Source organism: Apostichopus japonicus, chromosome 5, assembly GCF_037975245.1.
Source record: "Apostichopus japonicus isolate 1M-3 chromosome 5, ASM3797524v1, whole genome shotgun sequence".
In the NCBI taxonomy this organism is placed as follows: Eukaryota; Metazoa; Echinodermata; class Holothuroidea; order Aspidochirotida; family Stichopodidae; genus Apostichopus; species Apostichopus japonicus.
Genome location: NC_092565.1, coordinates 1,155,850 through 1,161,462, shown reverse-complemented (window position 1 = coordinate 1,161,462; position 5,613 = coordinate 1,155,850).

Here is a 5,613-nt window from a genome sequence, read left to right as displayed (position 1 = left end):
GAACGGGCAGTGCACGCCTCACGGCGGACCGCCCGCCCCGGCCAGAAATCCGACTACGAGCTTTTTAACTGCAGCAAATTTAATATACGCTGCTGGAGCTGGAATTACCGCGGCTGCTGGCACCAGACTTGCCCTCCAGTAGATCCTCGTTAAAGGATTTAAAGTGTACTCATTCCGATCACAGGGCCTCCGAAGAGGCCTGTATCGTTATTTTTTGTCACTACCTCCCCGTGTCAGGAGTGGGTAATTTGCGTGCCTGCTGCCTTCCTTGGATGTGGTAGCCGTTTCTCAGGCTCCCTCTCCGGAATCGAACCCTGATTCTCCGTTACCCGTCACAACCATGATAAGCGCATAACTTACCATCGAAAGTTGATAGAGCAGACTTTTGAAGGGAGCGTCGCCGGTGCAAGACCGTGCGATCGGCATGATTATCTAGAGTTCACCAGCGGAGACCGGACCCCGAAAGGACCGGGCTGGCCTTGTTCCTAATAAGAGCACGCTTCCCCCGAAGGGTCGGCGCTTTGTTGCATGTATTAGCTCTAGAATTACCACAGTTATCCATGGTATAAGACTTTCTCCAATAAACCATAACTGATCTAATGAGCCATCTGCAGTTTCTCTTGTATGTTCAGGATTGTACTTAGACGTGCATGGCTTAATCTTTGAGACAAGCATATGACTACTGGCAGGATCAACCAGGTAACGGTCGACAGAACCGGGCTGGGCCCGTTCGCCGTCCGGGAGTCGCTCTCGCACTCCCCTCTCTCTCTCTCTGAATTCTCAATTGTCGATGCCGTGCTATTACGGTACAGTGATCGAAGAACCGCCCGAAGGGATTCTCGAGGTGTGTATCTCTACCCGAGTCGACTGGGTCGTCTCGAGAGGAGTCGCAGTGGTCCCGCCTCGGAGACGGGACCGGTTCGAAGCGACGCGGGAGGGCGACGGCTCGTCCACTGGAACAGGGGAGAGCAATCGCACGCCTCGAGCGTGCATTCGTTGCTTGGATGAAAAAGCCCGTACCGAGCGCCGAGTGCAACACATGGTCGCAGCAACGGCAGCATGCCCGAACGGGTCCCGTGGAGAAAGCTCGATATCTGACGACACCGAGGTCCTGCTCTTTCTCCACCGGGGGTTCTGCGGATGAAAAGGCTCAATATCTGAACGTCGATATATACGTGTGCACGGAGGGACACCTCTGCTCACGGGGCGAGTGGGTGAAAACCCCCGCTCTGAGCGCCGAGTTGCAACACATGGTCGCGATGAAACGACGGCTGACCCTACCGAAAGGGCCCGCTGGAGTCCAACCATGACACGTATACACACACGACAGACATTAAAAGCCTTCTCGAGTCTTGGATCGACTCTACTACCCCCCCTCATATATAGAATCCGATTCACTCTGCCCGCTCGTTCTGACCATTGGATCACACACTTAAGCCAATACCCGCTACACTTAAGAGATCTCGAAATCTCGAACGAGACCCAGATTCTCTGCGGGTGAGTCGGGCGGCCTGCCGTCGCCGTCGGCTTGCCGTTTGCCTTTCGCCTGGTCGCATGGCACTCGTGCCATCGACCACGCAACGCGAGAGGCCTTCTCCCTTCTCCTTTCTCTCTCATCTCTACTCTCTCTCTTCTCCACCGGGGGTTCTGCGGATGAAAAAGCTCAATATCTGGGATTGTATATATACATATGCACGAAAGAACCTTCTACTCACGGGGCGAGTGGGTGAAAACCCCCGCACCGAGCGCCGAGTTGCAACACATGGTCGCGATGAAACGACGGCTGACCCTACCGAGAAGGCCAGCAAGGGTCTGACGTGCAAAAACATATTTACGCACCACAGGCAAGGAGCCTTTTCGAGTCTCGGGTGGACTCCCGTCCGCGAAAGCTTCATATCTGAACGTCGATATATACGTGTGCACGGAGGGACACCTCTGCTCACGGGGCGAGTGGGTGAAAACCCCCGCTCTGAGCGCCGAGTTGCAACACATGGTCGCGATGAAACGACGGCTGACCCTACCGAAAGGGCCCGCTGGAGTCCAACCATGACACGCATACACACACGACAGACATTAAAAGCCTTCTCGAGTCTTGGATCGACTCTACTACCCCCCTCATATATAGAATCCGATTCACTCTGCCCGCTCGTTCTGACCATTGGATCACACACTTAAGCCAATACCCGCTACACTAAAGAGATCTCAAAATCTCGGACGAGAGCCACACCTTGCGGATGCATCGGGCGGCCTGCCGTCGAGGTCGGCCGTCGCCCCGTCTCACAGACTCGTGCAACACGACGAGTCCCAGCCTACGCCTGTGTGCATCACCGTCGGCCTAAATCTCGGCCCTCGCCCGGTCGCATGACACTCGTGCCATCGACCGCACCATCGACCTTCTCACCCGGGAGCAACCCGTGTTTTCAGAGGAGTGCCGGGGTTGCTCCCGTGCCGGGTATGTCTTGTCCGGCGGCGCCCCGTCTCACAGACTCGTGCAACGACAACGGGTCCCATGCCTACGCATGTGTGCATCACCGTCGGCTAATTACTCGGCCCTCGCCCGGTCGCATGACACTCGTGCCGTCGATCACACCATCGACCTTCTCACATGGGAGCGACCCGTATTTTCAGAGGAGTGTCGGGGTTGCTCCCGTGCCGGATATATCTTGACGAAATCAAGGAGATATATGAGGAAACTTCTACAATTTGAAGATCGACCGGCGAGACAAGACACTCCCCTTAATATATAATCCGATTCACTCTGCCCACTCATTCTGACCATTGGGTCACACACTTAAGCCAATACCCGTTACACTAAAGTTGACCATGTTTTTTTTTTTTTGATATTATTATTATTATTTTTTTTTTGTCAACGTCCTCTGTAACGAAGTCAAAACTCTATGCATGTGTTCGCGTGTCGTTCTGCCGTCTCCGCCGGGCACATCCCAGCCAGCGCCCGATACATTTCAGTTGACAACGGTCACAACTCTATGCATGTGCTCGTGGGTCGTTCTGCCGTCAACGTCGGGAACACACAGGCCAGTACCCGCTACATTAAAATTGACAATGGTCACAACTCTATGCATGTGCTCGTGGGTCGTTCTACCGTCAACGTCGGGCGCACACAGGCCAGTACCCGATACATGCAAGTTGACAGTGGTCACAAACTCTATGCATGTGTTCGCGTGTCGTTCTGCCGTCTCCGCCGGGCACATCCCAGCCAGCGCCCGATACATTCAAGTTGACAACGGTCACAACTCTATGCATGTGCTCGTGGGTCGTTCTACCGTCAACGTCGGGCGCACACAGGCCAGTACCCGATACATGCAAGTTGACAATGGTCACAAACTCTATGCATGTGTTCGCGTGTCGTTCTGCCGTCTCCGCCGGGCACATCCCAGCCAGCGCCCGATACATTCAAGTTGACAACGGTCACAACTCTATGCATGTGTTCGCGTGTCGTTCTGCCGTCTCCGCCGGGCACATCCCAGCCAGCGCCCGATACATTAAAGTTGACAACGGTCACAACTCTATGCATGTGCTCGTGGGTCGTTCTACCGTCAACGTCGGGCGCACACAGGCCAGTACCCGATACATGCAAGTTGACAGTGGTCACAAACTCTATGCATGTGTTCGCGTGTCGTTCTGCCGTCTCCGCCGGGCACATCCCAGCCAGCGCCCGATACATTCAAGTTGACAACGGTCACAACTCTATGCATGTGTTCGCGTGTCGTTCTGCCGTCTCCGCCGGGCACATCCCAGCCAGCGCCCGATACATTCAAGTTGACAATGGTCACAACTCTATGCATGTGTTCGCGGGTCGTTCTACCGTCACCGTCGGGCACACTTGAGCCAGTACCCCGCTTGACTTTTTTTTTTTTTTTTTAAGTCAACGTCTTCTTCAAGGAAGTCCAAATTCTATGCATGTGTTCGTGGGTCGTTCTGCCGTCTCCGTCGGGCACACACAGGCCAGCGCCCGATACATTCAAGTTGACAGTGGTCAAAACTCTATGCATGTGTTCGCGTGTCGTTCTGCCGTCTCCGCCGCGCACATCCTAGCCAGCGCCCGATACATTCAAGTTGACGATGGTCACAACACTATGCATGTGTTCGCGTGTCGTTCTGCCGTCTCCGCCGGGCGCATCCCAGCCAGCGCCCGATACATTCAAGTTGACAACGGTCACAACTCTATGCATGTGCTCGTGGGTCGTTCTACCGTCAACGTCGGGCGCACACAGGCCAGTACCCGATTCATGCAAGTTGACAACGGTCACAAACTCTATGCATGTGTTCGCGTGTCGTTCTGCCGTCTCCGCCGGGCACATCCCAGCCAGCGCCCGATACATTCAAGTTGACAACGGTCACAAACTCTATGCATGTGTTCGCGTGTCGTTCTGCCGTCTCCGCCGGGCACATCCCAGCCAGCGCCCGATACATTCAAGTTGACAATGGTCACAACTCTATGCATGTGTTCGCGGGTCGTTCTACCGTCACCGTCGGGCACACTTGAGCCAGTACCCGCTTGACTTTTTTTTTTTTTTTTTTATGTCAACGTCTTCTTCAAGGAAGTCCAAATTCTATGCATGTGTTCGTGGGTCGTTCTGCCGTCTCCGTCGGGCACACACAGGCCAGCGCCCGATACATTCAAGTTGACAATGGTCACAACTCTATGCATGTGTTCGCGGGTCGTTCTGCCGTCAACGTCGGGCACACACAGGCCAGTACCCGATACACGCAAGTTGACAATGGTCACAAACTCTATGCATGTGTTCGCGTGTCGTTCTGCCGTCTCCGCCGCGCACATCCTAGCCAGCGCCCGATACATTAAAGTTGACAGTGGTCAAAACTCTATGCATGTGTTCGCGTGTCGTTCTGCCGTCTCCGCCGCGCACATCCTAGCCAGCGCCCGATACATTCAAGTTGACGACGGTCACAACACTATGAATGTGTTCGCGTGTCGTTCTGCCGTCTCCGCCGGGCGCATCCCAGCCAGCGCCCGATACATTCAAGTTGACAACGGTCACAACTCTATGCATGTGCTCGCGGGTCGTTCTGCCGTCAACGTCGGGCGCACACAGGCCAGTACCCGATTCATGCAAGTTGACAACGGTCACAAACTCTATGCATGTGTTCGCGTGTCGTTCTGCCGTCTCCGCCGGGCACATCCCAGCCAGCGCCCGATACATTCAAGTTGACAACGGTCACAAACTCTATGCATGTGTTCGCGTGTCGTTCTGCCGTCTCCGCCGGGCACATCCCAGCCAGCGCCCGATACATTCAAGTTGACAATGGTCACAACTCTATGCATGTGTTCGCGGGTCGTTCTACCGTCACCGTCGGGCACACTTGAGCCAGTACCCGCTTGACTTTTTTTTTTTTTTTTATGTCAACGTCTTCTTCAAGGAAGTCCAAATTCTATGCATGTGTTCGTGGGTCGTTCTGCCGTCTCCGTCGGGCACACAATCAAGCCAGCGCCCGATACATTCAAGTTGACAATGGTCACAACTCTATGCATGTGTTCGCGGGTCGTTCTGCCGTCAACGTCGGGCACACACAGGCCAGTACCCGATACACGCAAGTTGACAACGGTCACAAACTCTATGCATGTGCTCGTGG